Source organism: Tachypleus tridentatus, chromosome 9 (genome assembly GCF_004210375.1).
Source record: "Tachypleus tridentatus isolate NWPU-2018 chromosome 9, ASM421037v1, whole genome shotgun sequence".
In the NCBI taxonomy this organism is placed as follows: Eukaryota; Metazoa; Arthropoda; class Merostomata; order Xiphosura; family Limulidae; genus Tachypleus; species Tachypleus tridentatus.
Genome location: NC_134833.1, coordinates 91,321,053 through 91,348,173, shown reverse-complemented (window position 1 = coordinate 91,348,173; position 27,121 = coordinate 91,321,053). Strand labels below are relative to the sequence as shown.

Genomic DNA, 27,121 nt, shown 5'->3' with positions numbered 1-27,121 from the left:
TCAAACTAAACATCTAATTTGCCATTATGAAACACATGCAGGATTATGTTACGTAAAATATTTTGTGATATAACTTTACGACAAACAAAGAAAAACTAATCTTCTCTTCAGTTTCTTTTCTTTCGTGAAAGAAGTTTTCTGCTTCTTACATGGAGTCCTTACTTTCGTATTTAAGACAGCTACTGATCAAAAGGTTGAGTAGACCGAGATTTAACGGGTCTTAAGGACTTCCCACATTCTGCCAATAGGTCATATTTTCAATTCGAATTTTAATTTGCTAACTTTCTTGAATCACGTGTAGACAATATGAGAATGTGTAAACGTAAACTGAAATTGATGATGACTGTTTATTGCTAACGAAATGAGAAACACATGCAACGTAATGTGCTTAAGCCTTAAAAATATTGTTCATTGTATCAGTACGCAAGCAATTTTTTCAGTTATCAATTTTTACGTGTATATTATTTTAATATCTTCTTGTTTACTTCGCTGTAATACTGAATCTAAGAATCTAAAAGAAAAAATAACATTCATCAAAGGATGCACCAGTACAAACTTCAAATAAACACAAACAAAATAAACAGACAAAAGTTCAGCTGAACCAAAAATTATTCTCTTTATGTCTCGCATTGTATTTTTCTATTTTCATTTAGAATATAAAATATAAAAGTTTATAATTTGAATATTTTAATTACAAAAATAATAAACTTTGATTAGCTGCTTAATTATCAAACTTAATTGCAACATATATTACAGTAATAATTCTCTTTATTTCAGAAATAAAGTGTTTCTCATATCATTTGGGCCTTCATTTTTAGCTTAATATATAATATGTGCTTATATTTAAAAGCACAATTATGTAGACATTTTAATTTCCTTTGTATATTTTGTAGTTTTTAAATTTATGATAACAAGATAAGTAATTACTCTTGTTCACATTTTCTTCTTATTGCTGATTTCTTGCAAACATATTTTTATTTAATATACATGAAGAAGGTGTTCGTTGTTCATGACAATAATAGATATGTGTTTATAAAAGCACAAAAAATACTGTTGTATATATCTTCACTTTCTCTTAATTATACATATATTTGTTACATAAATTATTTTTCTTTGTTCTTTAACAAACCTGGACGTAGTCTCGTGCTTACACAAGGGTACAAGTCCTGGACTCATTTTGTACCATGAGATTTCTAGAAAATCCCCATTTTCTGTCCTGGGAAGAATCTTTAAATCATACTTTTAAACTAAAGACATTAGCTTGTTGACAGTTTACTTTTATTTACAACCAGTATAAGAACAGAAACGATCCGTTCAAATGGGGAGATGAGATTGAAGGGCATGTAATACAGTTGAATCACGAAGCCAAAACAGCGAGACCAAGCATACGTGTTACGACGATCTTAAAACACTTGAAGGAAAATGGTAAATCTCTTGCTGGCTTGTGAGCAGAAGAATGTCTTAGGTCGATGTTAGAAAGCTGCCCAAAATAACCGTATGGAGATGTTTCCATGACTTGATATTCAGGTATTTACTGAGCCGGTTTATACGCCTTCATCAATTTCACGTATCACTATGTCACTCGTTGTTCTAGATGAATTAATCTGTAACAATTACCCAATGTATCATTCCTGTTTAGAAGATTCCAAGTTTATACACGACCAATTGATTGTCTAAGCTCCAATAATTATGACTTTACGTACATCTTCTCTCAATTGCTTGTGACTACAGTGAATGGAAAAGACCTATTTTTTCTTCAAACTTAGCATTTGTGACCTGGGAAATGAAATTTTCAAAATTACCCATTTTCCTGAATATTCCAGATAGTTTCAATGCTGAGTAATTGATATAAAATTTTTTGGACTACAATAATATTCAAAAATTTTCTAGAATGTTGTAGAATTTACAAGAATTTTCAAGAATATTATAGAACTTACTAGAATTTTCAAGAATGTTGTAGAGCTTTAAATAATTTTTAAGAATCCTTTAGGATTTTCTAGAATTTTGCATTGTGATATATTTACAGGGGCTTACCACTCACCTCTTCAGTTTAGTTCTAGCTGCCAAAGTGAACACATAAATCTATCTGATTTCATTAGAGATGACATCCAAAAGCTACAAGCATTCACCAGACGCATTCTTTCAATTTTTTTTTAATTTCCAATAGTATAGAAATATATCACATATAAAATATTTTGCACGAACCCCTTACACATTGGTTGTAGATGAAATAGTTTTATTCTTCATAATAATAATTGTATTTTGCTCTTTTGCAGGATGGTAGAGAGCCATTAAGTTCGCTATTCCAAGAATTTGGCGTGAACCCACGAATTACTCAAGCAACTGCTACTTCTACATGGTGGGCATTTCCAAACGTCGGGTTGGTAAGAATGCATTTGCTATCAGATATCCGGACCTTCCTTCATTCATCGCTCCAGTGCCACACTGACCTAAGCTCCCTGTATTCACTCCACCAGAGAGAAAGCAGCCATCCTCAGAATAGAGAAACAACTCAGAAGAGAAAGTAGACGTTGAAAATCCAGATTATAATTTCAGAGGTGCAGCTGGTGAGAGAAATCCATACTACCTCAACCAAAGAGACCTCAATTACTTGATCAGAGATCTCGGTCTAACAAAGTCGAATGTCCAGTTTTTGACACCTAGACTCAAGGAGTGGGATTTGTTAGATAAAAGTGTGCAAGTCGCAAGTCAGAGGAAACGTAACGAGATTTTTCAAGCTTTTTTACTCGTCAAGGTGGGTTCTGCTTCTGCCATAATGTATTCGGTCTGTGCGAGGCATTTGAAATTGCCTGTAAACCGAACGATATCTCATCCAGAATATAGGATAATTTCTAATTTTTTTATCCAAGTTACAAAAGCAAAGCTTGAAGGGAATAATGGCCATTTTCTGTACCTTTACAACATAAGCAATTAAGAAATAACACATACCATCCAAGATCAAAATCTGTGTTACATAGTGTTCCGACCCACTCTTGTTTGAAATCAAATATCTCACCAGGTGGAGTACATTTATATGATTTACTCGCTGTATATGACGAACAATATTATGAAATACTTACTTCGAGAGAAATAAATTCTTCGATTTATCTTCAACTGGCATGTGCTCTTTTTAGGTGTCTAATAATGATAAGCTGGAAACAAGTGGAAGAAGATGAAACTGGAACAAGTACTTCTCTCACTCTTTCTCCGTGTATCAGCTACTTCATTAAGAACCCCTGAGTATCACATCTCAGCATTCTGGCGTATTGAATTCATTGGTATGTAAAATCGTGAAAGATTCCACATTTTTTAGGTTATTTGAAGAAAGATACACCAGGTGCTACTTCACGTAAAATATCGAAAGCAGCAAAGAAAACGTAACTTAACTGCAATAAAATGTAAACTGCACAAGTTACAAATCGCCGTTGATAGGAGAGTCGATGTTTTACAAACGATAAGAAAGTCAGCAGACAAGATTCGATAACGACATGTCTAGGGCTAATGGAGCAAGTGCGTGTAACCTAACCCTTTTAATCTGTAAGTAACAACTATTTTCTGGAATTTGCGCAAAATTCAAAAACAAACAAACAAAAAACAAATTCATGATACAGAAATATTTCAAACATTTTTCGGTAATTGTTATTGGTCATTGATTGTTAAGGAGAAATCGTTGAAAGCAATAAAATCATTGTGTATCAGTGGCATATTAACGCCAGCATCCCTAATTTTGTACTGCTAGCCAGAGGGATATCAGCTTGTCATCAGCATCCTACCCTCTCATTATCCATGCTAAGAAATTGAATGTAATAGTTAAAAAAATCCACAACTGAAAGTGTTAAGAAAATTTTGTGGAAAAGCAACTTAATTGAAAATCTTTTGATCACCATGTTGGGTCGATTTGTATATCTATGGATAAGTGAATAAGTAGAATGTGTTTTTGTAACCTTGATGTGTTGATTTCTGTATCGTTAAAATCTTTAATATCTTTTGGTCGACTTGGCAGCATTTAGATTTTGGATTGATGCCAGAAGTTGTTGCTGAAACTAGTTTAGTCGTGTTTCTTTAAAAATAATATCTTATTACACTTAAAAGTATGCTTCATATTTTTGAACGATAACGCAATATGTGCTATAAAATAAATTAGCTAAATCTTTTACTGTTGTCTGGACTATAAAAATGGTTACAATTTATGAGGATGTTCAGTCTGCAGTAACATTATTGTTAGATTATACAAATTGTTGGATTAACAGAATGATTAAACAATAAATTTCGATACAACTTATACCAATACACAGTCAGCAATAACTTAATATTATTTTAAACAATTTATAAAATAAAAAAAATATGTACTTACGCCAATACAGAGTAAACAGTAACTTAATATTGTTTCAACTCATTGATAAATCGAAAATGTTGGTGCAAGTTAGGCTGATTCAAAGTCAACAGTTAATTTGACTAACAAATGACTGTCTCTTCTTGCTGAAATTGTGTAGGTTTTAAATAATTGTATACATTTTTTACCTGATCGAAAAGGCTTCAGTAGAAGAAATGATATCTGAAGTGTGAGTAGAAATATCTTCACTAAATAGTGAACATAAGGCAGACCACTTTAATAATCCGAAAAAATTACAATCATCAAAAACGTTTCAAAGGGTTACATTCTTCTAATTTGCTGTAATATCAGCAAAGATCGGAAAAATAGTCCTAGAAACGATTACATCCAACTATCGTGTTGTTATTACTTAACCAGACTCGGTTATTTTGAATAACGAAGGATAAATTGACAAAGTATCTCATAATACATACTAACAATAATAACTCTAACCCTTTGCATTTATATGAATTTATTATTAAAGCCACTCTTGATAGTTTAGGGAATAAAAAAATTCAAGCTGATATCGTCTAAAGATTTCTCATTTTATTGTTATAACCCGTTACGTTCAGTGAGCAGATAGCAAAACCCTAAAAACGTTTTTTTATTATTATTAAGACGACCGACTTCATCCATTGCAAGATAATGATAAAATGCACTATACTTATCTTTTTTAAAAAAAATTGAAGTACAAGGTACAAAAGTAATTGTTATTTTAAAGTTTCAAAACATGATAAGAAATTCATCATTTTATAAAATAAATAGAGACCTCAATGGTTACAAAGAAAAACCAAATTCTTCTGAGATTTTAAAAGTTTTATAAGTCATGGATTCTTTTGATCAACTTGTTATTACACATTTTTGATAGAGAACGCTATGTAAAAACAATTTTACCATTTCTTGTTCCTGGGCAGAGAGTGCTATTTCCTAATTGCATAGTCCCCCCGCTAGTACAGAGGTAAGTATATGAACTAACAACGCTAAAGTTAGAGGTTCGTTTCCCCTCGCTGGATTCAGTAGATAGCCTGATATAGCTGTGTTATAAGGAAAACGGACAACCCAAACCCAATTGCTTAAGCCTAAAGTATATGGAAAAGACCTATTTTTCTCTTCAAACTTTGCTTTTGTGGCATGGGTAGTGAAATTTTCAAATTTACCCTTTTCCAGAACGTTCTATGTAGAATCAGTGCTGAGAAGCTGATAGCGAATTTCCTCGAACTTACAAGAAATTTCTAGAATGTTTTAGAACTTACGAGAATTTTCAAGAACCTTTTCGAACTTTCTAGAACTTTCCGTAGTAATATATATATACAGGGGCTCACCACTTCAGTTTAATTCTCGCTGGCTAAGTGAACACATAGACCTATCTGATTTTATCAGAGATGGCATCAAGAAGCTGTAAGCATTCTCCAAACGCATTCTGCTATGTATGTGGCCAATTTATCAAGATAAGAGCGAAAAAGTACTCTATACTCTCAGCCTTGAAGTATAATGAGTATGGCTGGGAGGTTATCGGATACTTCAAAATGGTGGCATTCCTGATGGGTCTCCAAAGAGGCTTACCAAGGTTTCCTGTTATCTTTTCCTTTGGGACAGCAGGTACACAGCCGCGCACTACAACAGAAAGCACTGGCCACAACGGACCGAGTTCTCTGTGGGGAGACACAATGTCAAGTGTGAGCCACTAATGGACCATCATTTCACATAAAATTGGGTCTTATAAAACAATTTGTCACAGATCTTGATAAGGAGTCTGCAACCTTCAAGTACCTTCGTGACTTCTTCCCTAAGCTGTCCGAGGCAAAGATCAAAGCTGGTGTCTTTGTTGGACCACAAATAAAGAATATCCTGGAGTGCACAGAATTCCCCTAGAAGGTCAGTAGGAAGTAAAAGAAAGCTTGGGGCAGCTTTGTCGCACCAGTTTGGGGCTTCTTGGGCAATTACAAGGCCGAAAATTATTTGGAACTGGTTGAATCTCTGGTGAAGAACAACGGCAAAATGGGCTGCAGGATGTCCCTGAAAGTCCATATCCTTGACGTTTATCTTGATAAAATGAAGGAGGACACGGGAGCATACTCAGAGGAGCAAGGCGAGCGCTTCCATCAAGATATACTGGACTTTGAACGCCGCTATCAAGGATCGTATAACGAAAACATGATGGCAGACTATGTTTGGGAACTGATACCTGAAAGTGGTTTACATTATAGTCACAAATCTAGAAAAACTACTCACTTCTAAATATTTTGTTCATTTTTGTATAACTTTAGTATATATATATGTAAATCTTGATTCATATGTTGTTTTTACATAAAAAATAGGTTAATTTCTAAATTTCACTATACAAGTCACAAAATCAAAGTTTAAAGAAAATAATAGTCATTTTCTGTACTTTTATAACATAAGCAATTAAGAAATTATATATACTATCTTGTCACAAAATTCGTATTACATAGTGTAATCAATAACATAGTATCACGTATATCAGAAATGACTTCTAATTTCATCTTATAAAACTTCAGACTTCCACTATAAAATGCGGTCAAAAAATAAATAGAAAACAATGTATTATTATTATATCAGAACATAAAACGTTTTATTTCTAATGAATGTTTTACAAAAACAAAAAGCATATTCATATTCGTACGGGTAATATAGAATAACAAGTTATATTAACTAAAATTAATATCAGTAAAGGTTTTGTCACCAGACAAAGTCTTCATCAGGTTACCTGTTTACATACTTAAGAATTAAATTATCCTTTCACATTAGTACATTTAACACGAGTTGAAATAGCTATACTGGATATTTAATTAACTAAATTAACACAGTAGTTTACTATAATCTAACAAAACCCTTTCAACGTATGTTGTGCAGGATTCTAGGAAGGACAGAAGCGACAGATTGGCAACGTTAATTGTTTGGTTTGGTTTGGTTTGTTTTGAATTTCGCGCAAAGGCTAAAGGGAAGGCAGCTAGTCATCACCACCAACCGCCACCTTTTGTGGATGTTTGTTAGTATTTTAAAATTTTAATGTTATATATTACATTTATATAATACAATAATCAACTGAAATAATCCTCGATAGTGTATGTCTAACGGCCAGAGTTGAAAATGGGCATTATGAAGAGTCCCCAGCAAAAATTTTTTAAAGCAAAAAGATAATTTAAAAATAACTAGTACAGAATTTGAGATAAGTGTGATTTAACAGATATAGTTTTTTATATATGTGGTATAAAAATCCTCATACTTGTGAAGAAGAATATAAGAATTAAAGAAAGTTGTTTACATGTTGTAGGTCCAATGTGGTCAGCTATATTGAATGAACAACCACATAGTAGTAATCTACTGAATTAGCAAACCTTCCATGGAGTAAAATCAAATATGTGTGAATGATGAAATATTCAGGAATGCGTTGAAATGTATACGTCTATATTGGCCATGCTAATTATGCAAGTTATACTTGTTATCTGTGCTAGCCGTCCCTAATTTAGCAGTGTAAGACTAGAAGGAAGGCATCTAGTCATCACCACCCACCGTCAACTCTTGGGCTACTCTTTTACCAACGAAAAGTGGGATCGACGGACGGTCACATTATAACGCCCTCACGGCTGTGAGAGTGAGCATGTATGGCGCGACTCGGGCACGAACCCGCTACCCTCATATTACGAAGAACACGCCTTAACACGCTAGGCCATGCCAGGCCCTAAGTTATACTGATTATATGATTTGTACTGAATTACAAATATTACAGTTGACTCAGAATAACTTATGTTTAGAGTTAAATAAAATGATAAGATTGAAAGTAATGCTTAGGTATATGCTAAATTGTGTAAGACATGTAAAAATAAAGTCATGCGAAATAAATTTGTTCTAAAGTTGTACAGCTTTACATTTTTATACTTTTGTCTACCGAAATACTCCTACTAGCTCGGAGGGAGCCTCATGTGTAAGAATGGAAATTGTCGAATTAAAATAAAACGCAAGTATCACAGGTATGAGAAATCTACATTTATTCTCTCATTTACATTAATACAAAAAATATAATAGCTTTAGTATAAAATTATACACGATTCAAACTACCATCCCAACTCAACGGAATAGCTTGCACATTCTTACAGTGACTTTACAACCACTAATAGCAATTTTAACAACACGTATTTTTCATGTGTTAGAAGTTGATTCTTTCAACCCAGTAAGTCAGGACACTGAAGAACACCTTTTGAATTTGGTCACTAGTAGTTAATAGATCGTAGGTTTTCTCTTCGATCACCACCGAATCTTCTCTATACTTCTTGTGATTCTTGATGAACTTGCGGATCCATGCAGTTCCTGTCATGGTTTCTCCAGCAGCACGTTGTTGTATAAGTTTCAAGTATCTTACAAGTTCAGTGACAGTTTCGGAGCTAACCGTTTCGTGGAGATAATCCTTTATTACTGGGATGATTCCTGGAAACCCATCTTTGGATCCATTTATTATTTCATTCACTCTAACAAGCTTCCAATTCTTCTGGAATTGTTCAGAACATGCACCTGCAGTTAAAGTGAGATCTTGAACAATACAAAACTTATGTCCAGGAACAGCGTCTCGTTTATGTGCTGCTTGGAAATGTTCTTGAAGTTTGCTGATGGGAATAAGCCAACTTAATTTCTTTTTTGAAATAACTCTGGAAAAAGGAGTTACGAAAATTTCATAAGCAGCGTTCTCAAAATCCGTTATTTGGACACCCAGTGCTTTGAATTCAACACGCCAGAATGTAGACATATGATACTCGGGGACTCTTAATAAAACAGCTGGTACACCTAAAAGAGTGAGAGAATTACTTGTTTCAGTTTCATCTTCTTCCACTTGTTCCCAGTTTACCATTATTGGAGACCTCAAAAGAGCACACGCCACTTGAAGAGCAATTTGAGAATCTATTCCTCTCGAAGTAAGTTCTTCATAAAACTGTTCATCATAAACAATGGGTAAATCATTTAAATGTACTCCACTTGATGAAAAATACAAAAAGTTTGATTCCCAACGAGAATAGTTAGGAATTTTATAATCTAATGTTTTGGGATGGTTGATATCTTTTCTTGTTCGGTCATCAAAACTTTCAGCCATTGCTTGCCATCGACAGTCATGATCTGTGAGGTAACCTCTTCTCACTGGAAAAGATGCACTTAAAGCCATCATTATTGGAGCTAAGACACACAGCTGGTCGTGCATAAACATGGAATCTTCCAAACAAGAGGCTTCTATTGTTGTCTGTATAGAACAACTGGCTTGTCCAATCACTGAACAATCTTCATAAACATGGTCTGGTTCAGATTCCTCTCCTGACTGACCATTACCTCCAAGTGCTTCTAAATTTTCAGTGAAGGTGTCAGTTGTGTTTCTGTCTTTAAATATTGGAATATTAACATTCGCTCGCTTTCCTCTCCTTTTTTCAAGAGAAATAAAGGTAGCTTTATATATTGGGTTATCCTAACAGATCAATTCATCTGAAACAAAGTGTAACATAGTGATACCTGAATCTGGTGTAGGCTTATAAATCGGTTCGGTAAATGCATAAACACCCAATCATCATCTTTTAAAGCTTCTAACACTTCTTTCCTTCTTTTCTTCATGTTCTCTTCCACCTCACGAAAACATTCCAAAACATCTCCATACGGATCTCTTGGACAGCTTTCTAACATCGACTCAAGACATTCTTCTGCCCACAAGCCAGCAAGAGATTTACAATTTTTTTCAAATATTTTAAGATCGTCGTGACACATCAGCTTAGTATCGCTGTTTTAACTTCGCGATTCAACTTTACCACATGTCTTTCAATCTTATCCCCCACTTGAACGGATCATTTCTGTTCTTATTCTGGTTATAAATGTCAATAAACTGTTAACAAGCTAATGTCTTTAGTCTAAAAGTATGATTTAAAGATTATTCCCAGGACAGAAAATGGAGATTTTCTAGAAATCTCATGGTACAAAATGAGTCCAAGACTTGTACCCTTGTATAAGATAAGTATGACAGAACAGTAGTGCAATATGAGAAAGACGCGTTTCCTTATCGTTGCTTTAAGCCAGTAATAGTAGATTTTGCCACTGATGTTTTTTGTTAGTGTTTACGTTAGATACAAATCTGCGATGAACGAATATACGCAGTTGTTCGAGGGACTATAACTAAATATGGCTTAAGTACCATATAGGTACGTATGCGAGACACTTAAATATTTCTAAGACAAAATACACAGCACCTTTCTGGGGATTGTAGTTAAATTCCTGAAAAGAAAACAGTTGAAGGAGAACATAATAACTGAACCTGAAGAAGGGTTTGCGATATTTGAAAAAAAATAATTTTTCTCAAGAAGAACAAATGAAAAGAGATACTCATTGCTGTATGATTTCCTAAATAGTATGTTTTTCAAACTAATAAATGTTTAATTTATATAAATAGTTGTAACAGCATCAGTTTTATTCCACAGTATCGAATGATATCCAGTTGGTATAAATATTGTAAATAAAACATTGAGCTAAGCAGTTTAGATAACTATAAACATACAGAATTATTTATACTGCTATAAACCAGGTTTCGACACCAGTTGTGAGTAAAGTAAAGTTCGTTCTGTGTGTAGCTCTGTACTAACAAAAAAGAATAATAATATTAATAATATTAAGTAATAAATAATATAAGTAATAAATAATATAAGTAATAAATAATATAAGTAATAAATAATATAAGTAATAAATACGTTTGTTTGTTTGTTTGTTTTGAATTTAGCACAAAGCTACTCGAGGGCTATCTTTGCTAGCCGTCCCTAATTTAGTAGTGTGAGACTAGAGGTAAGGCAGCTAGTCATCACCACCCACCGCCAATCTTGGGCTACTCTTTTACCAACGAATAGTGGGATTGACCGTAACATTATAATGCCTCCACGGCTGAAATGGGGAGCATGTTTGGCGCGACGGGAATGCGAACTCGCGACCCTCAGATTACGAGTCGCACACCTAAACTCGCTTGGCCATGCCGGGCCACAACTAAATACATGCATAATTAAGATAAGATACTGCAGCCTTCAACACTCCAGCACCACGCATATCTATGTTAACCGTAGAATGCAAATATCAACGTTCAGTGCTTTCCTACCAAAAGTTCCATTAGCTTATACTCGGTATTTATTAAGAACATTTATTTGCCTATAACTCCAGCTAAAATTCAACATTCTCTGGTAACAACAACTTCCACGAAATTCCAAGACCACAGGATTACCAACTAACATTGTTAAAGTCGTGACCGAACATAAACAGTTAGTTGATTCTGTACTTAACCACGGATTTACCCTACAGTATTTCCATTTTAATAAACGCCCCCGACGCCGACCAACTACTCTGCAACATGTCAAGTCTGTCAATCAGAATACCCCTCGTCCAGTAAGCTTTTCATCTCCATGTATGCCCATGATCTCTGCTGCCAGCAGCATTTCTATAAGTAATGCTAAGAAGAAAGATAAGGATACTCTGATCAACGTTGACGTTACTCTTCAACAGCAACCCAAACCAAAGAAGACTCAACCCATGCACCTCTAGACTACAGACATACCAACCACTACAGACTTCAACATCTGGTTCAGCAAGAAGACACAAACCAGATTCGTAAGAAGAGATCATTTGTCCGAGACAGAATATAAACGATTATCGAATGATCACTCTGTTTTATATTCACGAACATCCTTCCTTTATCGTCCTGATGACTTAGACCGGTCTTTTCTGTGTTGTTTTTTTTCATATTTTAAGGGTCCTCTTGTGGACCACCAACGGACCTTTGCCACCTGATTGCAGCAGAATTTCGTTAACTTTAAATCTTGTCGGTTCAGCCTTTAATCACTAGCCCAGGTAAATTTAACTTCACGAATAGGGCGAAGAGAAGGTCTCTTCTGAGCGCCCTCAATTGCTTTGCATCTCTTTTTGAGATGCTAAGTGTTAAAAAACCTGCCATAAACAAATACATAAAAATATAGAGAACTAAAAAATATGTTTGCAAGAAATCAGCAATAAGAAGAAAATAAAACCAATAATTACTTATCTTGTTATCATAAATTTAAAAACTACAAAATATACAAAGCACATTAAAAATGTCTACATAACTGTGCTTTTAAATATAAGGACATATTTGATAATAAAGCAGCTAATCAAAGTTCATTATTTTTGTAATTAAAAGATTCAAATTATGAACTTTTATATTTTATATTCTAAGTAAAAATAGAGAAAAACGATGTGGGACGTAAATAGAATAATTTTTGGTTTAGCTGAAATTTTGTCTGTTTATGTTGTTTGTGTTTATTTGGAAGTATGTTCTGGTGCATCCTTTGATGAAGGTAATCTTTTTCTCTTTGATTCAGAATTACAGCGAAGTAAACAAGAAGATATTAAAATAATATACACATAAAAATTGAAAACCGAGGGGAATCGAGTTCCTGATTTTAATGTTGAAAATCTGTGGATTTACCGCTGTACTAGCAGGAGATTTGTAGGACCCTATAAGACTCACTTCAAAATAAATAATATATCTTCACATTTTGTTGTTTTCTAAAGTAATTTTCATTAATCCGTGTCGTAAGGTAAATCTAAATTATTACATGGAATTTTCTAGTTATCATAAAATCAAAATGAGTAGTCTTTCTGATAAGTAGAAACAACTTCTCTGAAAAAGGAAAGAAAAACAAACGAATACAGGATAGCCAGTGGCAAGACGACCGAGTATGAAATTTATTAACATAGGTGCAAATAATACAATACAGTAAAATGTAAAGCTGTATTTACTAATTAATGTTTCAATTATCTTGACGATATTTTAAAAGATAACATCCTTATTTAGTGCGAATTTTTAATATTTTTGTAAGCAGTGCAAAACTGATTTTATTAATTACAAGAGAAATTTATAAAGATTTTTAACATGTCCTTAAACATTTTTCGTGAGATTACATCAATTATTTATTATTATGATGAGTTGACAAAATGTAAAAACCAACAGAAACGTTTATATTTCAAAAGCTTTGAAACCGTTGAAGGAAAAAAAAATTACTAAAATTTGTTGTTTTTTTAAATTAAGTACAAAGCTACACAATGGGCTATTAGTGCTCTGTCCATCACGGGTATCGAAAGTCGAATTATAGCGCTATAAGTCTGTAGACATACCGCTAAGCCACTGGGAGTCTTTTTAAACGTTTAAAAAATTAATGGACCTGGCATGGCCTAGCACGTAAGGCGTGCGACTCGTACTCCGAGGGTCGCGGGTTCGAGCCCGCGTCGCGTCAAACATGCTCGCCCTCCCAACCGTGGGGGCGTTATAATGTTACGGTCAATCCCACTATTCGTTGGTAAAAGAGTAGCCCAAGAGTTGGTGGTGGGTGGTGATGACTAGCTGCCTTCCCTCTAGTCTTACACTGCTAAATTAGGGACGGCTAGCACAGAGAGCCCTCGAGTAGCTTTGTGCGAAATTCCACAACAAAAGTAATATACATTAAATGTTTTACAATAAGTATGGTGTTAGTTTTTAATTACCAGTTTAACAGAGTTAAGTGAAGGCTTTATTTATTTTATCATTTAACAAAATTATTTGATTTTTGTTTATCAGTACTTTTTTAAATGCATGTGTTGTATCGATCAGTATTGTTGTTTAGAGATATCGAAACTATAAAGTCATTTATTTCAGTTCCAGTTTATTTTTAAAATTGGCGAATTGACTGTTATATTAATAACGTGATGGTGCATAATATTATATATTATGTGTTGACGTTTTACTCGTTATATCTCAAGACTTGATATATTAACTATAATATAGTGAGTCTTGATGTATTTCATATTATATATTAGTGTAAAATAATATGAACTGAGGTGGTTTTTAAGTGACCAAAACTGTGTAATTCAATATGTAAAATTGTTTGTTTGTTTTTTATATCTCGTGGAAAACTACGCAACGACTATTTGCACTAATCGTACCTAATTTAGCAGTGTAAGAATTGAAGGAAAGCAGCTTGTCATCACCACCAACCACTAACTGTTAAAACTACTATTTTTCCAAATAAAAGTGGGATTGACCGCCACATAATAAGTCTTTTAAATGTTCTTAGATCTTACGTATTGCTACTTTTGTATAATAAAAGCATTAACATCAACTACCAAAAACATTTTTGTGAACTAATGTCACCCTTTTTTTTTATTACTAATTAAATATAGTTTTCTTATCTATAGTAATTCAGAATGCTGGTTTCAACTTTCATAATCTGTCACTATTATGTACAACTATTTACAAAATCCAGCATTTTATGAAAAGTGAACGAAAACTCACAAAAATTACGAAACGACTAAAGAAAGTTTGGATTATATAAAAAAATGACTTTAAGAAAATTTTACAGAAAAGGAGATAAAGTACATTTTAAATCAAAATAGATTACTTTATTTTCTTGTGTTACAAAAATAAATAAATTCAGAGAAAATAAGAAAAATTCCGGAAAAAGTATTAGCAGAATACCTATGGATAAATGATCCTCTAGAAATTTTAAAACGACAAGTAGTAGGTGAGAGGCATGATATTATAGAGCCCCTAGTGATATTTTGGACATTATTTTAACACTATGATATCAGAAGAAGAGAGTTATATCAGAGATAAGTGAAACCTTGATTAAGAAAAAACGAGAAAAAAGTGAACTTTATTACATTTAATGACTACGGATGTACTGTCCGTCATGGATACTGGTTAGCAACAAAATAATGTTTTTACACCCTTATAACACTATTCTTGTATCTAGTTTTAATAATGTGCGTCTCCCTATAGCTTTATGTTTAATGTTTACGTACTGTTCCTTTTTAATAATAAGAGTATTTAACATCAACTACCAAGATCACCTATGTGGACTAATGTCGCCTCAACTTAGGCAACTCACCAGTGATAAGATATTTTGAAAATGAGTTATTTAATAATTTCTTAAATATTTATTCTAGCGTATGTTAATTATTTCAAACTTAAAGAAAGATGTTGTTTTTAAATTAAGCTACACACTGGACTATCTGTGTGTCCACCCACCTCGTGTATCGAAACCTGACTTTAAGGAGCGTAAGTCCGCAGACATACCGCTGAGCCACTGTGTAGCCATAAAGAAAGAGTTATTTATATTGTTGATTTTAATTTTGATAACTATAATTTTCAGGTAGAAAAGTAAGGAAATTTTCAAATAACAAAAATATGCGGTTATATTCATCAGAACAAGTAATAAAAATTTTCCATTTCTGGATGTTTTAAAGTTAAATAAAATAAAATAAAGTTTGCAGATACTTCTTACAAACCTACCAATTAATAACATAGTTTTTTCACGTGAAACTCCATTATTTCTGTGTGTGTGTTTTGTTGTTGTTTTTTAACTCTAGGTGGAGTGTATGGCTAATAAACTGTCATCACGATTGTCACTACCAACCAAAATGTCTGATTTAGTATCGGGCAGAACGTCAACCCTTTAGTTATTGTGAAAATTATGTGTGGAAAGTGTGAACAAACGAAGGTATCTACATATTAGACTCTTTAGAATGTATAATCATAAGTAGTTGATAGTAGTTGTAAAAGATTAAGCTTAAAACACAATTTGACCAGCAAATAGTACCTGATAATGGGATAACTTAAACGTGAACTACCCAATTTTTACTGTTTGAATCAGAGCACACGAAATATTTCTATTTCTCAGAGTTCCTGCATGATGAAGCAAAACCAAAACTATATTTGTGCATACCCACCAGGTACCTGTCACAATCAGCAAAAATCAGGAAACAAAACTTTTCAAAAAAATTGTTGTGCAGTGATATTAATAGCCAAAAAAACATAGACTTTGTACTTGCTATTTACGTTTATATAACTTCAGGCTTCCTTCTTTCTTTCCCCGACACTCACATCACTAAACAACCACTACTACAAACTCCAACAGACACAAAGATCACAAACATAAACACTCAGCCACAACCAACACGTACATACGCAGACGTCACACGCTCGAAAACAACACATACATTCAACCCCACAAAATTCACCACAAATTTATTAGCAATGCTAATAGAATTGAGTGAATTCCCTGCATTTGAATTAAGGCACGAGTCACTCAAGGCTGTTTGCAGCCTTGCAAGTTATTACTTTTACCTTCGCCATCTCAAACCACACCATCTTTCACTTAAAATTCATGCAAGGGAAGTAAAACAACACAATGATACAACACATTAAAGTTTTACACATCAACTGCCAAGGAAACCTCAAAGATAAAAGAATAGAAATATACAACATAAACAAACATATAAATGCCAACATTATCATCGTATCAGAAACACTCTGCACAGAGAAACAAAATACCACAATCCCCGGATTCATCACGCACAGCATACCTTACTCAGAAAACAACAGAGGTATAATAGCCTACTTTAGTACAGAAATTTCGCATTTAATCTCAATAGAAGATTCCTTTAAATGAAACCATTTTTTGTAATATACACTTTAACAACCGACTAACTACTCCGATTCTAGCCATATATTGTTCACCCACTAAAGATATTGACATTAACTTCCTTCAAAAAATGTGTTAATCGCAAACCCAAACCAATTATTATTGGGGATTTTAATTCTCCGCATACAGAACTAAGGGGAAACAGAAACACACGCGGAGGGTTGTGCATAAAAAATTTTATTTCTCGTAACAAAATGCACCTAATTAACGACCATACACCTACACACTTTTCAGCCGCCAACGGCTCATACGATGTACTTGATTTCATCATAGCACCCAAGGACACAGTAAACAGAATCTCAAACTTTAAAGTACATGATGAAATCACTAGTGACCACTTCCCCATTTCATGTATGATTCACCCGCGTTACCCAGCCGTGGCGTACGTGACACCCTCTGCATACACCTACACCAAAACAGACTGGCTCACTTTTAATGCTACACTGGACTCATACCTACCCCACCCATTTGAACATGCTAACAACAAAACAGAACTAAACAATTATGTAAATCAAGTTACAGAAGCCATACAGAAAGCCATCAAAAACACAATTCCTAAAACAAGAAGAAAGCAATCACTTATTCAATGGACTCTAACACCAGAAATTCACGCACTAATAATCAAACGCAGACAATTAAGACGAACTATATTACACGTGATCCATCTATCAAAACACAAATCAACAGAACAAATGCAAAAATTAAACAAGAAATTAAAACAGCAAGAGAAACTAAATGGCAAAACTTCTGTAAAAACTTAGAAAAAATCAAGAACAATCCAAAAGAATTTTGGAAAAAATTCAAGAGTATTTCTTCAGACAAAAACACAAATCACATGCTACAACATATCACACACAACAATAAAATCGCAAGGACGGACGTAGAGAAAGCTGACCTATTAGCTGACTACTACGAATCCTCCTTTAGCGACCTAAATTCAGTAGACTTTGACACACAACACCAACATCATGTCAACAAGTTCATAAATACAAACCAAGCTTCATTCTTACCACGATTCCCTGGCGAGACACTAGAAGCATACTCAAGTTCAATCAATAGAAAAATAACCATAACCGAACTAAAAATTAATATCAAGAACTTGAAGAATACTTCCCCCGGACATGACCAAATACCAAACATTATTCTGAAAAATAGCTCTACTCTCCTGTTACAACACCTCACAAACATCATGAACATTTCACTAGCGACTGGATATTACCCTGACACTTGGAAAAAGCCATCATAACCACGATCCCAAAGAAACAAACCAACAGAACCAATCCAGATAATTTCCGTCCCATCAGTCTGTTAAGCTGCCTTGGCAAACTGATGGAGAGAGTTATCTCCAACCGTCTTCTCCATTTTTGTGAATCAAATAACATCCTTCCAAAATCCCAAAATGCCTCCAGAAAAAACAAACAAACAACAGATCACCTCACACGACTCACCGAATCAGTCTATAAAGCTTTCAACAACAACCAAGTAACCATTGAGGTATTCCTAGATGTCAAAAAAGCATTCAACAGCGTATGGCACAATGCCATCAAATACAAACTAAAACACCTGAAAATAAATCCCATTATAGTTAAATAGATATCAAATTTCTTAACAGATTGAATAGCACAAGTAAAAGTCAATAAAACTATATCTAAATCATTTAATATAACCGCAGGAGTGCCCCAAGGATCAGTCCTCTCTCCACTTCTATATATTATTTTCGTCAGTGACATACCTTTCCCAAATCTAACATACACGCATAATTCACAATACGCAGACGACATCGCTATCTGGAGCACCTCCAGAAACCCAGTGATGGCCATGTCTCGCGTACAAGAATCACTGAACAACGTCTCAACATGGAGTAACAAGTGAAGAGTAGTGTTAAATCCAACCAAAACCCAAGCAATCACCTTCTACAAGAAATTAAAAAAACAAAGAAAAAATATAGAAAAAATAAAATTATCACTCGGAAATACAACCATTAACATGAGCAAAAACATTACATTCCTTGGCATCACTTTCGACACAAAATTAACATGGAAAAAAACATGTTAACGATATACACTCATCAATTAAAAAACGGATTTCACACCTAATGACTCTAACCAGTAGACAATCGAAATGTTCACCAAACACCATTATCCAAATATACAAGGCTTCCATCCGTTCACTAATAAAGTATGGATGTCAAGTAACATACAATATGTCAAATAACACACTCCAGAAAATCCAAGTTCAACAGAACAGAATACTAAGATCTGCATTCAGTCTACCGTCATTCACGCCAGTAAATTATAAATACATCAAATCAGCAACCTACCAACACTAAGAAATAGACTAACGGAAATATCACACAAATATTATCTAAAAGCAGAAAACAGAAACAAACTAACGGCATCACTATACAAATTAACTAGTGCACCAACAAAATACATTTCACCTTACAACATATTTCAAGAATCACAAATTACACAACAAAGTATCTAAAGAACTAAACTCATGTTAATAATATGTATTCTCTTTTTCAGATATCGGGCACAGGACAGGAAAAACTTTAGGCGCCTGTCGTGTGAAAGTGGGTTTTCTCGGGGCACTCCCGTTTCCCCCCACAGCAAAAAACTTAGGCATTGGATTTTTAGATACCAGCCCAGGCAACTTTATTGCCAGACCCTGATTCGGGTCGTTTGAGTTCATGTTTATATTTACTTTGACTTCTGCCTTTCGGGACGGGACCTGGCCGTTCTCTCCGATGCTGCCTTTGCCTCGGTCTAGAATAACATTAAGAGTGACCTCCTTCACCCAAAAAAGAGTAAAAAATTATTTAATTAAAAAAAAAAAAAAACTAAACCTAATAACCTTTCACCTCTCTAAACCAAACCCCTGCCACGTTAGTTTGCGTTTGCGTCTTTCGGGGGGCCCAGCATGGCCAAGCGCGTTAAAGCGTGCGACTCGTAATCCGAGGGTCGCGGGTTCGCATCCCCGTCGCGCCAAACATACTCGCCCTTTCAGCGGTGGAGACGTTATAATGTTACGGTCAATCTCACTATTCGTTGGTAAAAGAATAGCCCAAGAGTTGGCGGTGGGTAGTGATGACTAGCTGCCTTCCCTCTAGTCTTACACTACAAAATTAGGGACGGCTAGCAGAGATAGCCCTCGAGTAGCTTTATGCGAAATTCAAAAACAAACAAACAAACCTTCTTTCGGGAAGAATTCCTGCAGAACCACACACGTTAAGAAAAGATTCATTTTCTAGAATGCTCAAGAATCTATTACTCTTATTCAGTTACCTTCACTGAAACTTAACAGGATTTTTGTTAGGTTTTATGTTACCATAACCTTTGTTTAGATTTAGGCATATTATGAAAACAAAACACGCGAAAATAAGTTATGACAACATAGAGAAGATTCAGTGTTTTATTATATGGAGGAGAACATTTTGTTTTAAATTCAACTAAATTCGGTATCTTACTTGGAATATTGACAGAAAACTTCAGTCAGATGGTGTTGCGCTGAGAAAGAGAAGTGCCTTACAGCGTGCAGCTTATTTGATGAAATTTAGACCCTATTTTTATGAAGATTATACATTTAAGAAAAAGAACAACTTAATTTGAAATGACTCTTAAAAATTTAGTGTACAGTATTTTGTTAAATAAATAACATATAATACCTATATTCATTATTGAAATTGTTAACAAATCATCTAATATGTGTCTTAGGAAAACCTCGCCGCCCCATTTATCAAATGACGATAATTTTACTATTAATATAAAGAAATATTAATCTTATCTGATCTTTTACCTACGAATAGTGGGATTAACCATAGCATTATATCGTTCCCACGGCTTAAACAGCGAGCATGTTTGACGTAACAAGAATTCGACCTTGCGGCCCTCTAATTACAAATCGAGCGCCTTATCCACCTAGCCATGCCGGTCCTGTAAGTGTTAAGAACACCTTTTCTACAGGTTTTTCAGTCGTTTATCCAGAGTACTTAGTGCATTTATAATCTTACTTACAATTAGCCAACTGGAGTTTTTATCAAAGACCCTCTAGGCCCAAGAAAGGTGAGAATCATAGTTAAACGAGTGAGTAGGATTCAGAGAGTAATGTATAGATATATCATGATTATATTATGACATACCGCATGAGAAACATTTCTAATGTGAAGTTTTTCAATTATCCTTGGGGCAGGGAGAGGGAATATCCTTGAATCAACAAAAAAATTATTTTTATTAGTTCAAACATCTGCAGACAAGGATAAAATCTCAGAACTGGTACTCTAGGGAACAATAATGACTCACTAGTCATTCTAGTCCACCACATTCACTTAATCTCCAAGAAATTATTTTTACCAGATTCTAAGAATGCTTCAGCCGCCCGCACATAAAACATACACCTATTGAAATAAAACATGGAGCTAGATTTATCTATCCTCTTTCTGACCTCTTTGTTATGTCATGCTTGACTGATGTACAACTTATCATCTTTATGGAACTGGTAAATGGAAAGTCTTTAACTTGCATGTCACATCATTGCTGTATAAATAATCCACATTTTGGGTGCATTATAAAAGTAACTCTGAAATTTTTCTGTTTAGTCAGATAAGTGTTGTTATGAATGTCTAGTTGCATTCTCTGTACTATATCAATTTAAACTTAATGTCTTTTGTTTTAAAGAATTCAATTATTTAATTAAAACAAGTTTAGTTTGCTTGGATTTTCAAATAATAAATAACACTTAAAAAACACAATATTTTTATCTCTCAGAATCTGAAGCCAACATAGACAAGGTTGTTCAAAGAGGAGAGAAAGTTCTTCTGCTGTCATTAAGTGAAGAGAAAACCCCTATTAAGATTTAACTCGAATTCAACTATTTCAGAGAGAACGGCAGTGTCCTCATTATATGAACCATCCCTACTCAATCTTTAGTAAAATATAGTTACAGGTGGGATTACTTTGAAATTCAAGTTTGGGTAGAAAATTCTGCGACGTTGGAATATCGAAGCTTCAGAATCATATGTTGAGACCAATTGTGACTGATTCAGTACATGCGCCAGTCAGTCTACTCAAAATTGTAAACCTTTCTTGTGATAATACATGTGACAGCGATAAGTTCCTGCAGCAAGGATGGATTTACTCTATAATTGCTTGCTGAACCTACAAAGATATCTTGATAAAATATTCGACAAATAAGTCAGTGTCGATAATTTGGCTGAAGAAAGAAGAACTGTTTTCTCTAATTACCTTTTACAAGTGACTGACTTTTGTTTCTGATCTCAGCTGATTTAGTTAAAAGATTTGTGTTAATTATGATCTTTGCTGGTAAATGTTAACAAAATATCTTACATTGAAAAGACTAGAAAGGGCTACTATATTTCATATAACATAGAATTTAGATGAAAAGGCAAATAGATTGGAGCACAATATCCCAAGAAAATAAGCCCTAACACATAAATCTCACGTGGCGTATTAGGCTAAAACCCCGATCTATTGGGTTGAAAAATAATTCGTGAGTGTTTTTCCAAGTTAAAAAATATATTCATAAATGAAACGCTTTCGCAAAATATTTCATGTCATTTGGTAGATAATTTTTTGCTTTAATAGATGGTGTGTTTGATTTTCATATGTCTTTAATTTTTGCTTTCATTTTCAGCTCATTGAATGGAATGTCAAGTGGATAAAATTCAGCATTTTCGACACCATCTGCTTTTCGCATTTAATTTCTTGCAATTTCGTTTAAAACAATGCATACTATATACCTAGGTATTACATGAAATAAAATATCATAATAAATGTTTTGGGTGTAATGTGTTCATGCATTGAAGTATTGTATAGTCTTGCACGTAATGCTTGAATGAAATTATTTAAAAACGCTCACGAATTATTCCTCAACCTAATACTTACCAAAACATCCATCATTTTATGCTCGCCAAAAACAGTGTTTCAATACCAGACATATCATATTGTGTAGCTATGTGCTAAACGATAAACAAGCAAATAAAAAGCTTTATCATACTACCTAAAGAAATACTCTTCTATGTCGATAAAAAAACTTTCTACCATAGAATCAATTCAGATTTATCTAATTTCCTCAATAAGAACTCTCTTTTGAGTATAAATATTAACGCTTATGTTTTTTTCATGTACAACTGTGTTACTCCGTAATTTGATAGCATAAAAAATTCGCATTACAAACACATCAGTTAACAACTTTATTTTCATTGGAACTGGCCCAATGGTCGTTGAAATAAAAATATCATTTAATTACGAAATATTATCCTCATGTAATCAATCAATAGCCATCTTTCCCACAAAAAAACTTATTTAATTATCAAAATTACGAAAAGATTCAATAAAAATTTGATGTATTTTAAACTGTCACAAATATGTCAGTATTTTTTATTATCTGATCTGTATACTACCAATGGCGTTAATTTCAGCTTAGCGACACGAGGACTGTCTGCAGTACCTAATTTTGAAATAACAGACCACATGAAAGGCAACTAGTCAATAACATCCACCACTAATTCATGGTTTACTTTGTCAGTCCACATAGTGAGAATTGATTGTCATTCTTTAATGTATATGGTTCGGCATGGCCAAGCGCGTACATTTTATACCACATTAAGGTCCTGTTTCAATATAGTTACGTCTTGAAATGGTCATTAAAGTAAAATGAAAAAGTAATTAAAAGAAACATAACTGGCTGTAAAAAAGCCCGATCACTGGAAAAAATGAGGTAGTTTATAACAGAATAAATGTAATATTTCTTGTTGTGTAAACTACTTAAGTTCCGCAAAATTACACCAGTTGTAATATGTATAGGTTATTAATTCTAACCTGCATCGCTATTTGTTGTGTTTAAGATTATTTAAGCTATTCTAACAACTACACTATTAATTGCCGTACTGTTTTCACTTCTACTTTATGTAATTTGTCACATTTGAATGAAAAATGTGCACTTGTTCTATTCCTTTCAGTAGTTTGTAACAAACAAATATAAAAATGTGTCTCTTTCTCACTCTTCTACAATTATTCCAGCTAATCAAATTCTAAAACATTCCCTCAAGTTATCTGATGTATATACTGGAATCATACATGAATATACTGACTATGGTTATGGTAAAATATATCCAAAAACCATGGATATGTAAGTAAGAAAATGTGTAGGAATTTTTTTTCTTTAATAACGTAAAAATATTTTTAGACACCTTCATAAACAGAAAATGGTTTATTCAAAAACAAACAAACTGCTTACCAGATACATAATAGCATTAACAAATCAAAATAACCACACAAGAAAACACTTATTATTGACATGAAATATCAAAAAGCTTAGTTTCAAAGCTTAGAATAAAACCAACTGTTTCTGCTAGCAAGATAAGTGAAATTTCCCAACTGTAAATAGTTAAATATCAAACACATATCAATACAACCTAAAATAAATGATTTTTTTTTTTTGCACAAAGCAAACAGTACACATATAGTTAACATAAAGATAGAAATATCTTAATTATGCAATACAGATTTGTAGAGAACAGATCATTTTTAACATTAAGAATGCTTGAATATTAGTGAAAGTTTTTCTTGATAATGAGAAACACACTTGAAATAAAAATGTATCTCAAAAGGGTGGTGTGGGTATTAATGTTTTCACTGATAAAGAGAGAAAAATGTTTCGAACTTCCTAGGTCATTTTCAGGTGAAGAAAGAGTTTGAATATGACTGTTGATGGTAGCATGTCTTAGGGACGAGAGTACAAAAAGGTACTGGATTATAGGGATCATTGCATGTGGATGTTACATTAGTAATTAGTACAGGTATAAAGATGTTCCTTTACATTGGTTTAATTTTGGTTTTAGTTGCTGTATAAGTAGGGATTCTTTGACAATTAAGTAGTAAGTTGCTATATAACACTGAACAGGGATTCATATATCTGAGACATTGTACAGAAAAAATCACTAAATGCTGTGAGTTATCTAGTACTTTACACATTATTAATCACAATGTACATTTCATATTCTGTAATAGTTTAGTTCAATAACTATTCACACATTTCTTATCATGTAACTAGCTGTATAAGTAGGGATTCTTTGACAATTAAGTAGTAAGTTGCTATATAACACTGAACAGGGATTCATATATCTGAGACATTGTACAGAAAAAATCACTAAATGCTGTGAGTTATCTAGTACTTTACACATTATTAATCACAATGTACATTTCATATTCTGTAATAGTTTAGTTCAATAACTATTCACACATTTCTTATCATGTAACTAACTTTTTATAATAATTTAGTCCAAGAACCATTAATAAGTTATCTCTTTCTATGTAATTAATCTTCTATACTGGTTAAATTCAACAACAATTAATAAGACTTTTTCTTATGTAACTAATCTACTATTACAATATTATCTTTCTTATCATAACTGATGTACTTTAACAATTTATTTCATTAATGATTAATACATTTTTTTTATTACTAATACACATTTATGTCACTTAACTAATTTCCTGTAATGGTTTAATCCAGCATTAATGACTGCACAGTCTTATATTAGAAGACTACATTAAACTTACATTACAGGTGTCACACATTACCTTTTGTACACAATAATATGATTTTATGTTTAATTTTCTAGTGATTGTCTAACAATAAATTTACAATTCTGACACTATTTTTTCAGTTATTTTAAAATACTATTGGTAAAAGCTAAAGAAATATGTGTCATAAATAATTATCTTAAGTAACAATCAATATGTTTGGTTGTAATTATGAGTTTTTTATAAGTACTATTAAATGTTATTTCAAACAAAGATTAAAACAAATCTGAAAAACTATTTTTTCAGTTATTTTAAAATACTATTGGTAAAAGCTAAAGAAATATGTGTCATAAATAATTATCTTAAGTAACAATCAATATGTTTGGTTGTAATTATGAGTTTTTTATAAGTACTATTAAATGTTATTTCAAACAAAGATTAAATAATATTTTTAAGTTATACTGTTTCACAACAGAATAATTACAGCAAAAAGCAAGAACAATATGAACATAATAACACAGTAACTTCAGAGCATTACTGTTCATCTATAGAATCATATAGTTCAGTGATACATAATATTTCAGGTAATGTATTGCTGTGATTTTCCAAATATCAGAAAGATAAAGCACTAGATGTCCAGGATTCCAATATGTTTTAATAATTATGTATTATTACAAACTGAAGAAAAATGTTTAGCTTTTCTTGCAAGACAATTCTATAATGCTACAACATCCAGATGTTGGGGTTTTAGGTCAGAAAGATGAATTAATAGAATATTTTTGGATACTGCAATATTACAAAATATTTTAGTATGGTACTTTTAGTAATCATAATTAAAATACTAACTTTAGGTGCAATCAATTGCATTCCTTTAGGTGCATTCCTAACAAAGTAACACTTTAAGTGGAATTGTATGTTTAGAAGAGGTATGCATACATATTTCTAAAGAAGAAACAATTCTTTTGAAAGCACTTTAGTATCCATATGTCACAGACAATATGGGTAGAGGTACTTTAAGTACAGTGACTATCAAACATATTCATGACACTTTATCCCGCATCATCTTATAAAATAGAATGTGCAGTGAATATGAGAGAGATCTGAAAAGACATTAACATTCTTAAACTTTGTATTTCCAATACTAATAATAAGAAGGTAAATTATCAATGTACACAAATGGGATAATGTTAAATTTCCTACTTTGCTAATAAATTTCTCAAGATCATGAAATGTGGAATGTAGAGCTTAATATCTGTTACTTCATTTATTATTTGTTCACAGTGTCAGAAACTCACATATACAGATACTTGAGGCATTGAGATATTTCTTCATGTATATAACAAGATCTGACTATCAAAAGCAATACATATGACCTTACCAAGTTGTACAGAGGTTGAGATCAACTGAGTGTATCACAAAATGACTTTACACATCTGTACTAAAGTTCCAATTTATTCAATGTATAACAAAGTATGAGCTTACCAGAGATTAAAGAGAAGCCATTTTAACTCATAAGGTACTGTAACTTTATATCTAATTAGTTAGACACAAGATTAGTATATAAAAAAGTATAAATTTATCTATACTGAAGTAAAGGTCAGATTAGTTGATGCATTCTGATGTTACCTAAATTTCTTAAACTTGATATTAATTTATATCAAAATGTGAGTTTGTGTGTACTGGAA

At 33.0% G+C, this 27,121-nt stretch overlaps 2 long non-coding RNA genes across 33 annotated transcripts in view; one reads left to right on the top strand and one right to left on the bottom strand.

Annotated features, from left to right (window-relative positions):
- LOC143225742 (uncharacterized) overlaps positions 1-16,319 on the bottom strand; it is a 70,513-nt gene extending 54,194 nt beyond the window's left edge. For 13 of the 32 annotated variants that reach the window (XR_013014021.1, XR_013014039.1, XR_013014015.1 and 10 more), the window contains exon 1: positions 3,081-4,204. This is a non-coding gene — a long non-coding RNA (uncharacterized LOC143225742). The other 19 variants (XR_013014041.1, XR_013014022.1, XR_013014028.1 and 16 more) reach the window with 8 other exon arrangements.
- On the top strand, positions 1,348-3,942 carry LOC143225744 (uncharacterized). The gene is made up of 2 exons (XR_013014052.1): positions 1,348-1,527; positions 2,277-3,942. It is a non-coding gene; the product is annotated as an uncharacterized LOC143225744 (long non-coding RNA).
- Positions 16,320-27,121: the final 10,802 nt, after the last annotated feature.